A 260-nucleotide genomic window follows, 5' to 3' on the forward strand; every position below is an offset into this window, starting at 1 on the left:
TAGACAACATTTAGAAGATATAATTATATAGAGTGAAATAATATGAAATATAAAGTGGATTTGTAGCTCTCCAATCTAGAGATTTAGTAATTGTTGATACTGAATTGGCATGCAAGACCAAGATCGTGCCATAATGTAGGAAAACAGTTGTTTTTTCTCTTAAATATGTTTTCTGGCTGAGGTTTAAATGTAAGAAATACAACTCCCATGATGCTCTGGTGTCACTGACATACTCAAATCGCACACAGTCTGCGCCTGCT

The sequence above is a fragment of the Sparus aurata genome, chromosome 11, assembly GCF_900880675.1.
Source record: "Sparus aurata chromosome 11, fSpaAur1.1, whole genome shotgun sequence".
Lineage (NCBI taxonomy): Eukaryota > Metazoa > Chordata > Actinopteri > Spariformes > Sparidae > Sparus > Sparus aurata.